Raw genomic sequence first — 11,487 nt, forward strand, 5'->3', positions numbered from 1 at the left:
AGTATGTTGGTCTCCCTGGGAGAGTGGGGCCTGCAACCTGCTGGGCGCAGGCGCCTTGAGCTGCCACGTCTGCCCTTTTACTGGCTTGGGTGCAGGCAAGGGAAATGCGTCCTCGGGCCGGGGGGCGCGAGCGGGGGTCCGGGGGCGCGAGCGGGGGTCCGGGGGCGCGAGCGGGGGTCCGGGGGCGCGAGCGGGGGGGCGGGGCGCGCGAGGGGGCGGGGCGCGCCGGGCTCGTCCTCTCCGCGGCGCTCAGTGGCAGCAGGGAGGGCCGGTGAGATGCCAGAGCAAGGTAGGGTCCTGTATTTGGGGACCGCTGACGTTTGGGTCCCCCTCCCGCGGCTGTTAGCGCTGCGTGGCCCGAGACCTGCGGTCGGGCGGGGATTAAGGCTGCTTTCCGAAGGGCCCCGGCCGCGTGGTCGCCCTGCCAGAGCGGTGGATGTCAGGCAGTGCTGGGAGGCGTTGCTCTCCGGGTTCGCTTCTCTCCTGTTGTCCTAACTCTGCATCTCTCCCGGGTGAATCACAGAGCTGTAAACTAAAAATCAAATTCTAAGCTCCCAGCCAACTGAATGGACCCCTCCTCTCAGCTAAGAGCATGGCAAACTTAACCGGAAACACTAGTTCGGCCGTGATAGGAAGGAGATGGGACATGCCTCATTTTACCTTCCTCTCTTTGAAATTCAGGCACAGGTCGGGCGCGGTGGCTCATGCCTGTAATCCCAGCACTTTCGGAGGCCGAGGTGGGTGGATCACCTGAGGTCAGGAGTTCGAGACCAGCCTGGTCAACATGGTGAAACCCCGTCTCTACTAAAAATACAAAAATTAGCCGCGTGTGGTGGCGGGCGCCTGTATCCCAACTACTCAGGAGGCTGAGGCAGGAGAATTGCTTTAACCTGGGAGGTGGAGGTTGCAGTGAGCCGAGATCGCGCCACTGCCACTCCAGCCTCGGCACCAGAGCAAGACTCCGTCTCAAAAAAAAAAAAAAAAAAAAGGGAATTCAGGCACAGCTGACCAGTATTAACATTAAAATAATTTTTTTTAGTATCTTCATGCTAAAGGGGTAAGTAGAAATTGCATGTAGCCTCCCATCAGTTTATTCCAAATAGCAAACATTTACCAAGCCCTGAGTTATTAACTATGTATTTTCTTTTTGTAAACCTTACAATTGAGCAGGCAAGTAATAACATTATCTCCATATTTTTAATGTGAGGAAACTGAGGCCCAGGAAGACGTGTAATTTGCCCAATATCAGGTATTCAGTATATTGGAGATTTGAAGGACAAGTCATTTATTTTGAAAAATGTATACCTTTTCCAAAGTTCCAACAATAATTCAATGAACACTTTTATTTTGCCCCAGAATTGCCAATGATGTTATGTCCTATAAGGAGGCACCTAAGTATACACTTTGTCCATTTGGGAGATTTGAATTTTGACTACTTGGTTAAGATGGTATCTACTAGATCTCTCCACTCTTTCTTCTTTGTAATTAATAAGTAATCTGTGGGTCAATTCTTTGCAATGTCTGAATAATATTAAGTCCCCCCACTTCAGCCTCTAGTTTTAGCCTCTGTTGATGATTCTTCCCCGAATCTGTGATCACTGCTTGTGGGGATTCTATTTCTATTCTTTACATTTTATACTTAAAAGTTGACACTCCTGTAAAGAACTTTACCCATCCCATTCTTTTTTCTTTTTTCTTTTTTTTTTTGTTTTTGTTTTTGAGAAAGAGTCTCACTCTTGTCGTCCGGGCTGGAGTGCAGTGGCGCGATCTCGGCTCACTGCAGCCTCCGCCTCCCGAGTTCAAGTGATTCTCCTGTCTCAGCCTCCCAAGTAGCTGAGACTACAGGCGTGTGCTACCACACCCAGCTAATTTTGGTTTTTTTGGGGTTTTTTTTGTTTTTGTTTTTGTTTTTGTTTTTTAGTAGAGATGGGGTTTCACCATGTTGGCCAGGCTGGTCTCAAACTCCTGACCTCAGGTGATCCACCCCCCTCGGCCTCCCAAAGTGTTGAGATTACAGGCGTGAGCCACCGCGCCCGGCCCACCTCAGGTGATCCACCCCTCTCAGCCTCCCAAAGTGTTGAGATTACAGGCGTGAGCCACTGCGCCCGGCCCATCCCATCCCATCCTTTTTAAGTTAGTTAATTATTTTAGAAGCCACATGGAGTGGATGATTTTTTTATCTGCTGCATTATAATCCATTTATCTCATTGTATTGGTGCTCACACTACCCAGCATTAGCCTCTCCAAACTCAAGTAGGCTTGACTTTCTTATTTCTATCACAGAGCTCCTAAAACCCTTGGAATTTCCTGTGTGTTGAAATGTCTTCTGTTATTTTTAATGACTTTTTGATCACATCTCAGTTTATACCAATGAGATGGCTTAGGGTGGAGACCCTAGACAGCCTCAAGATGAAGCTGGTCACCAGAAAGATTAGAGAGTTGGAACTTTCAGTCCTACCCACCAACCTCTGTGAAGGGGAAAGGGTGGGATGGCTTGACATGAAGCTCTATAAAAACTCTTGGACAACAAGATTTTAGCTTTCCAGATTGCTGAACACATTAAGTGTTCCTGGAGAGGGCATGGAAGCTCCACACCTCTTCTCACATACCTTGCCCTGTGTATCTTTTCTATCTGACTGTTTGTTTGTATCCTTTGTGATATCTTTTATTATAAAACAGTAAACATAAGCAAAGTGTTTCCCCGAGTTCTATGAGCCATTCTAGAAATGAGTTCTAGGGGGTTGTGGGAACCCCAATTCTAATGTAGTTGGTCAAAAGCACAGGCCACAACCAGGTGATTGTGACTGGCATCTGAAGTGAAGGGCAATTCTGTGGGACTTAGTCCTCAACCTATGGGATGTGACACTTCCTTCAAGTAGATAGTGTCAGATTTGAATTATAGGACACCTACTGGTGTCTCCTGGAGAACTGGGATGGATGAAAAAACCTCCACTCATTTGGTCACACAAATGTTCTGTTTTGAGTGAGTTGAAAGAAAAGAACAGTTAGTTTTTTTGCTTTAGATGTGGTGTCAGAAATGGGATGTTGAATGATTGTGTAAGAGTGGGAGCACTTGGCAGAGAAGTCAAAGATGGCGGCTGTAGCTGCTGTTCGCTGGCTGGGGCTCTGCAGCAGGCTTGACCAGCCACTGATGGGTCAGCCAGCAGGTCTATGTGAACAGGCACACAGCTGAGATTTTATTCTGGAAGTGCAACCCTCTCAAATATTGAAGGAACTGATATAACAGGGATTGAAGAAGTAGTAATTCCAAAAAAGAAAACTTGGGATAAAGTAGCCGTTCTTCAGGCTCTTGCATCCACAGTAAACAGGGTTCCCACGGCTGTACCTTGCGTGTTTCAAGATAATCCTTACCTCATACCAACATCCTCTTCAGAATCTCGTTCATTTTTACTGGCAAAGAAATCCGGGGAGAATACGGCCAAGTTCATTATTAATTCATACTCCAAATATTTTCAGAAAGACATAGCTGAACCTCATACACTGTGTTTAATGCCTGAGTACTTTGAACCTCAGATCAAAGACATAAGTGAAGCCACTCTCAAGGAATGAATCAAGCTCAGAAAAGTCAAAGTCTCTGTGGACGTGTTTGATGAGCTTTTGCAAGCAGGAACCACGGTGTCTCTTGTAACAACATATAGTCTCTTAGATTTATTGTGTTACTATGGTGACCAGGAGCCCTCAACTGATTATCAGTTTCAACAAATTGAACAGTCAGAAGAATTGGAAGAGGAAAATAATAAGAGGTCTAGGAGGAAAGCTGGTGATCAATTTGGAGTTACCTGGTGAGCACAAAACAACGCTGAGAGAATGTTTTCTCTAATGCCAGAGAAAAATGCACATTCCCATTGCACAGTGATCCGAGGAATGGTGAAGCACCAAGCTTATGAGCAGGCATTAAACCTGTACACTGAGTTACTAAACAACAGACTCTGTGCTGATGTATACACATTTAATGCAGTGATTGAAGCAACAGTATTGGTGATAAATGAGAAATTTGAGGAAGAATGGAATAATATACTGGAGCTGCTAAGACAAATGGTTGCACAGAAGGTGAAACCAAATCTACAGACTTTTAATACCATTCTGAAATGTCTCCGAAGATTTTATGTACTTGCAAGATTGCCAGCCTTACAGATTCTATGTGAAATGAAAGCCATCAGACTAGAACCCTCACTTGCAACATATCACCATATTATTCAGCTGTTTTATCAGCCTGGAAACCCTTCAAAGGGATCATCTTTCATCATCTATGATATAATGAATGAATTAATGGGAAAGAGATTTTCCCCCAAAGGACCTGGATGATGATAAGTTTTTTCAGTCAGCCATGAGAGTATCTTCATCTCTCAGAAATCTAGAACTTGCGTACCAAATACATGGCTTTTTTTTTTTTTTTTTTTTTTGAGAGAGAGAGTCTCACTCTGTCACCCAGGCTGGAGTGCAGTGGTGCGATCTCACCTCACTGCAAGCTCTGCCTCCCGGGTTCACGCCATTCTCCTGCTTCAGCCTCCCGAGTAGCTGGGACTACAGGCGCCCACCACCATGCCTGGCTAATTTTTTTGTATTTTTAGTAGAGATGGGGTTTCACAGTGTTAGCCTGGATGGTCTCGATCTCCTGACCTCATGATCCGCCCGTCTCGGCCTCCCAAAGTACTGGGATTACAGGCGTGAGCCACTGCACCCGGCTACATGGCCTTTTAAATACCAGAGACAACTGAAAATTCAGTGGACCTGATAAACGGCATAATTCCTATTATTCCATGTTCTTCAATTTGATTTGTCTAATGGAACGAATTGATGTCACCTTGAAGTGGTATGAGGACCTGATACCTTCAGCCTTCTTTCCCCACTCCCAAACGTTGATAGATCTCCGAGCATTGGATGTGGCCAACTGGCTGGAAGTGATTACTCAAATTTGGAAAGATAGTAAAGAATATAGTCACACTTTCTGCAACAACCTGAGAGAAGAGATCCTGACACTCATGGCAATGGATAAGCACCCACCAGAGCTTCAGGTAGCATTTGCTGACTGTGCTGCTGATATCAAATCTACGTATGAAAGCCAGCCTGTCAGACACACTGCTCTGAATTGGCCAGCTATCTGTCTCAACTGTATAGCTGTCTTTTTTTTTTTTTTTTTTTGGGACGGAGTTTCGCTCTTGTGGCCCAGGCTGGCGTGCAATGGCATGGTCTCAGCTCACTGCAACCTCTGCCTCCTAGGTTTAAGTGATTCTCCTGCCTCAGCCTCCTGAGTAGCTGGGATGACAGGCGTCCACCACTATGCTGGCTAATTTTTGTCTTTTTAGTAGAAACAGGGTTTCACCATGTTGGCCAGGCTGTCTCGAGCTCCTGACCCCAGGTGATCCACCCGCCTCAGCCTCCCAAAGTGCTGGGATTACCTACATGAGCCACTGCGCTCAGCCAGCTGTCCTCTTTTTAATGGCTGGGAGAATCCAGGAAGCCTGGAAAATGTTGGGGCTTTTTAGGAAGCATAATAAGATCCCTAGAAATGAGTTGCTGAATGAGTTTATGGGCAGTGCAAGAGTGTCTAACAGCCCTTCCCAGGCCATTGAGGTAGTAGAGCTGGCAGGTGCCTTCAGCTTACCTATTTGTGAGGGCCTCACCCGGAGAGTAATGACTAACTTTGCAATCAACCAGGAACAAAAGGAAGCCCTAGGCAACTTCACTGCATTGACCAGTGACAGTGATACTGACAGCAGCAGTGACAGCGACAGTGACACCAGTGAAGGCAAATGAAAGTGGAGATTCGGGAGCAGCAATGGCCTCAGCGCAGCTGCTGGAATCACACCTGAGAGCGAGATATGCTAATATTTAACACTGTTACAAAGAAGACAAGATACAGATTGGGTGAATTTGTTACTGTGAGATACAGTCAGTACACAGCTGACTTATGTAGATTTAAGCTCCTAATTTGCAACTTAATAACTGTCTATTAATACACCATTAAAGGTTTAGCATTTAAGTAGCAACATGGCTGTTTTCAGGCCAGGCGCAGTGGCTCACGCTTGTAATCCCAGCATTTTGGGAGGCCGAGGCAGGCGGATCATGAGGTCAGGAGGTCAAGACCGTCCTGGCTAACACGGTGAAACCCCAACTCTACTAAAAAATACAAAAAAAAAATTAGCCGGGCGTGGTGGCGGGTGCTTGTAGTCTCAGCTACTTGGGAGGCTGAGGCAGGAGAATGGCGTGAACCTGGGAGGCGGAGCTTGCAGTGAGCCGAGTTTGTGCCACGGCACTCCAGCCTGGACAACAGAGCGAGACTCCGTCTCAAAAACAAACAAACAAAAAACAAAAAAAAAATTGCCGTTTACAGACACATGGTGAGGCCCATGGCTCTTGTCATCAGGACAAGCCTGCAACCTACAATGTTGGTGTGCTGACCTCGTGCTGCCGTCCTCGTGTGACTGCCCTCTCCCTGCTGCCATCCTCGTACAGATGCCCTCTCCCTGCTGCTGGGTCCTCATGCGATTGCCCTCTCCCTGCTGCTGGGCTTCTGCCTTTGTTGGCCTGATGTGCTGCTGTGATGCTGGTCCTTCATCTTAGAAAGGTGTTCATGCAGTTTTATCACAGGTGGTGTTAGGTCGATAGTTTCCCAATTTCAGGATATTTCCATGTCAGAAACAGTGCATCTTAGGAATGACTAAACAGGATATTGGCAGTTTAGGCTGCACAACTGATAAAATGACTGTAAATAAATGTTGTAATAAATGTAGAAAAAAGAGTGGGAACACATAAATATTTGGAAATTAAAATAGTGCCTTTTTAATTTGCATTTTTAGATTTTAAAAATAATTATAGAGTTGCAGAAATTATAAAAAATAGTGCAGAGTTCTGTGTATTCTTCATCCAGCTTATTCAAATGATGACATATTTATATAGTACAATGTTAAAACCAGGAAATTGACATTGCTACAATCTGTAGGCCTTATTTAGAGTTAACCAGTTCTCTACATCTCTCGTTTGTGTATATATGCGTACTTCTATGCAATTTTAATTTTTTTCTTTTTCTTTTTTTTTCTTTTTTCTTTTTCTTTTTTTTTTTTTTCTGAGACAGAGTCTCGCTCTGTCCCCCAGGCTGGAGTGCAGCGGTGTGATCTCGGCTCACTGCAAGCTCCGACTTCCGGGTTCAGGCCATTCTCCTGCCTCAGCCTCCCGAGTAGCTGGGACTACAGGCGCCAGCCACCATGCACGGCTAATTTTTTGTATTTTTAGTAGAGACGGGGTTTCACTGTGTTAGCCAGGATGGTCTCAATCTCCTGACCTCGTGATCCGCCCGCCTCGGCCTCCCAAAGTGCTGAGATTACAGGCGTGAGCCACCGTGCCTGGCCGCAATTTTAATTTTTTTAATGAAGCTGTAAAGGGAGACTTATACAATAGCATAATATCCATTATTAGTAGCAAAGTAACAGTGTAAGAAACAGTACATCAGACTTAGTCAAAGGGCAAACAAAAGCCAAGTTTGGTGATCAGGGAAAACTCTGCATCCCCAAATGCTTATTGAGTAAAATGAAGGCCTACCAGTCAAAACACCACATTAAACCAGATGCTGGAGAAAGGATGGTGATATGGTTTGGCTCTGTGTCCCCACCGAAATCTCACCTTGAATTGTAATAATCCCCATGTGGCAAGGGCAGAGCCAGGAGGAGATAATTGAATCATGGGGGTGGTTTCCCCCGTACTGTTCTGACGATAGTGAGTTCTCATGAGATCTGATGGTTTCATAAGGGGCTTCCCCCTTCACTTGGCTCTCACTTTTCTTACCTGCTACCATGTAAGATGTGCCTGTTTTACCTTCCGCCATAATTGTAAGTTTCCCCAGGCTTCCCTTGCCATGCAGAACTGTGAGTCAAACCTCTTTTCTTTATAAATTACCCAGTCTCGAGTAGGTCTTCATAGCAGCATGAAAACAGACTAATATAGATGCCATGCTCCTCTAATACCAACGTTGCTCTGTGCATGTGTCTTTGTCTATGTAAGAAAGAACTGAAACTAGAAAAGTAGAACCATTACATTTAGATATGTCCTGGCTGTAGTTTGGATGGGTTTGGAGGGCTGATACGATAAAAGTAATCTGACAGATGAGAGTAATGGGTTTAGAAAAATAAATGTGTTGGCTGGGCGCAGTGGCTCACACCTGTAATCCCAGCACTTTGGGAGGCCGAGGCAGGTGGATCACGAGGTCAGGAGATCGAGACCATCCTGGCTAACACAGTGAAACCTGGTCTCTACTAAAAATATTAAAAAAAAAAAAAATTAGCTGGGCATGGTGGCGGGTGCCTGTAATCCCAGCTACTCGGGAGGCTGAGGTAGGAGAATGGTGTGAACCCAGGAGGCGGAGCTTGCAGTGAGCCGAGATCGCGCCACTGCACTCCAGCCTGGGAGACAGAGTGAGACTCCATCTCAAAAGAAAAAAAAAAAAGAAAAAGAAATTTGTTTCTAATGTGCAGGTTTAATTAGAGTGGAAGATGTCAATAAATAAGGTTTTAGCCAGACACGGTGGCTCACACCTATAATCCCAGAAATCTAGGAGACCAAGACAGGTGGATTGCCTGAGTTTAGGAGTTTGAAACCAGCCTAGGCAACATGGCAGAACCCTGTCTCTACAAAAAATACCCCCCCACACAAAAAAATTGGCCAGGTGTGGTGGTAGGCGCCTGTAGTTCCAGCTACCCTGCAGGCTGAGGTGGGAGGATCGCTTGAACCTGGGAGGCAGAGGCTGCAGTGAGCTATGATTGTGCCACTTCACTCCAGTTTGGGTGACAAAATAAATAATAAATAAATAAATAAAATACAATAAAATAAAGAAAAGAAAAGAAAAAGAAGGAAGATTTTAAAGATACCATTGAGTAGCCTAGAGCGCTAAACTCTGATCTGCTTCTCCTTACCTAACCCTTTTGGGTTTTTTGTTTGTTTGTTGTTTTTTTGTTTTTGTTTTTGTTTTTGTTTTGAGATGGAGTCTTGCTCTGTCACCAGGCTGGAGTGCAGTGGCATGATCTGGGCTCACTGCAACCTCTGCCTCCCAGGTTCAAGCGATTCTTCTGCCTCAGCCTCCCGAGTAGCTAGGACTACAGGCAGGTGCCACCACACCTGGCTCATTTTTTGTATTTTTAGTAGAGACGGGCTTTCACCATGTTAGCCAGGCTGGTCTCGAACTCCCAACCTCAGGTGGTCCGCCCACCTCGGCCTCCCAAAGTGCTGGGATTACAGGCGTGAGCCACCGCACCCGGCCAATCCTTTCTTGTTACTTTCCTTTAATGCAGAGTTTCTCAATCTTGGCATTGAGAATGGGATGGATAATTTTTGGTTGCAGTGGGACATCCTGTGAAGTTTAATAACTTTAACAGCATCACTGGCCTCTTTTTAGTACATACCAGTGAGGCAGGATAGGTAGTCAAGGAGTGACCATGTCCTGGGGACACAGCAACCAGGGTGTCCATACAATCAACACAATAAGCCTCAGCATTCGAATGGTAGTTCAGCTCATTCAAGCAAAGCTTTCTTCAGCAGGGAATTTCACCTGTAGGAACATGTGCACTTTGATTTTACCTTTCCTCAGACACCCTTTGCTCATTATAATAGTAAAAAACAGGCCGGGCATGGTGGCTCACGTCTGTAATCCCAGCACTTTGGGAGGCTGAGGTGGGCGGATCACCTGAGGTCAGGAGTTCGAGATCAGCCTGACCAACATGGAGAAACCCCGTCTCTACTAAAAATACAAAATTAGCCGGCGTGGTGGCACATGCCTGTAGTCCCAGCTATTCAGGAGGCTGAGGCAGGAGAATTGCTTGAACCCGGGAGGTGGAGGTTGCAGTGAGCTGAGATCACGCCACTGCACTCCAGCCTGGGCGACAAGAGCAAAACTCCATCTCAAAAAAAAAAAAAAAAAAAGTAAAAAACACACCCATGGGTGGAGATTTAAGATGTTAATGAGACATGTGACATATGAACAAGTGTGTACAGCTACTGCACATGTGCACCCAGAGGAGCACCCAGAACATGCTTACTAGTAACACCTCTTTCCCACCTCCTCATGAATAATCATGGAAGTCTCCCATAAAGGGAATCCCCCAGCACCAGTCTTTGCTGTCTAATCCTTAGGAGCACCCCAGCCTGAATTCTCTCTCTCAGGGTGTGTTGTCTATTTTTCACCTAATTTTCAAGATATTCTTTTTGCTTTACAATAAATTACTCTGTGCTCCATCTCTTGCTGTGTGATTCTTATTTAAGTTCTTTTAAACTAAGAAGACAAGAACTGAGGTATCACAACACCATCAACACCAGTAGCACCTCCCATCCCGAATATATGTTAGTGAAAAATGTCTCTGGATTTTGCTAAATGATCCCTGGACCATGACACTGACCCATTGCTTTCCTGGCTCCATCATGCTCCAGGAGGAGTGCAATTGAGTCTTTGAGGTTGTTAGGGCTCGTAAAGTTTGGAGGCTTTAAGTTGTACCTGCACCAGTTTTGGAGGTGGACACGCACATTTGGGGATGCTAGGACTCTGTTCCTCCCCCAACCCCCAGACTTTTAAGGCACCAAGGAATATAAATATCATTTATTATTTTCCAGGCAGGTGCCAAGCCCTTTTTATTTTTCATACAAAATTTGAAAAATTAAAAAAAAACCTGAAGTGGAGATTTCTACCTCTACTTTTTCAGATGAGAAAATTGAGAAATCAAAAGTCCTGAGACTCATTTTTTAAATTGCGCTCATATGTTTTGAGTGTTTCTTATGTTGCCAGATGTCAATGGAGTTTCTGGGGTCTGAGGGGATGTGGGAAAAACTTCGTTTCTTTTTTTTTTTTTTTTTTGAAACGGAGTCTCGCTCTGCGCTCTGTCGCCCAGGCTGGAGTGCAGTGGTGCGATCTTGGCTCACTGCAAGCTCCGCCTGCTGGGTTCACACCATTCTCCTGCCTCAGCCTCCCAAGTAGCTGGGACTACAGGCGCCCGCCACCACACCTGGCTACTTTTTAGTATTTTTAGTAGAGACGGGGTTTCACCATGTTAACCAGGATGGTCTCGATCTCCTGACCACCTGCCTCAGCCTCCCAAAGTGCTGGGATTACAGGCGTGAGCCACCATGCCCAGCTGAAAAACATCGTTTCTTAGTTGAGTTATAATTAATATTGAGAGCATTAAATTTATGTAGAAAAAATCATTTTTCCTTAAATCCTCAAAGATAACAAACAAGCATAAAAATCATTTATAGATTTAGTATTTTTCTGTTAAAATCATTTACTCTTCTTTGTTTTTGGGTCAGTGTTCAATTGGTTTATACCTTTGATAGTTGAAATTTACTTACTGAATACTGATATCATTTGTGGGTCCTGGTAAATATTTCAAAGTTGTCGTACAAACAGGACAATAGGTTCTCTCAACTCTTCCAACGTCTAACGTGACAGACTTATAAGTCTTTTTTCTACTTCTTTTTTTTTTTTTTTTT

At 45.1% G+C, this 11,487-nt stretch overlaps 1 pseudogene; it reads left to right on the forward strand.

Moving 5' to 3' along the window:
* Positions 1-202: 202 nt before the first annotated feature.
* On the forward strand, positions 203-10,377 carry LOC100991279 (small ribosomal subunit protein mS39-like; annotated as a pseudogene).
* The last annotated feature ends 1,110 nt before the right edge of the window (positions 10,378-11,487 follow it).

Source organism: Pan paniscus, chromosome 20, assembly GCF_029289425.2.
Source record: "Pan paniscus chromosome 20, NHGRI_mPanPan1-v2.0_pri, whole genome shotgun sequence".
Classification (NCBI taxonomy): domain Eukaryota; kingdom Metazoa; phylum Chordata; class Mammalia; order Primates; family Hominidae; genus Pan; species Pan paniscus.